We start from the raw sequence: 365 nt of genomic DNA on the forward strand, positions 1-365 counted from the left end.
CTGATGAGGTTCAACAAGGACAAGTGCAGAGTCCTGCACTTAGGACGGAAGAATCCCATGCACAGCTACAGACTAGGGACTGAATGGCTAGGTAGCAGTTCTGCAGAAAAGGACCTAGGGGTCACAGTGGACAAGAAGCTGGATATGAGTCAACAGTGTGCTCTTGTTGCCAAGAAGGCTAACAGCATTTTGGGCTGTATAAGTAGGGGCATTGCCAGCAGATTGAGAAACGTGATCGTTCCCCTTTATTCGACATTGGTGAGGCCTCATCTGGAGTACTGTGTCCAGTTTTGGGCCCCACACTACAAGAAGGATGTGGAAAAATTGGAAAGAGTCCAGCGGAGGGCAACAAAAATGATTAGGGG

The sequence above is a fragment of the Terrapene carolina genome, unplaced genomic scaffold (assembly GCF_002925995.2).
Source record: "Terrapene carolina triunguis isolate 2854851 unplaced genomic scaffold, T_m_triunguis-2.0 Scaffold69, whole genome shotgun sequence".
NCBI lineage: Eukaryota > Metazoa > Chordata > Testudines > Emydidae > Terrapene > Terrapene triunguis.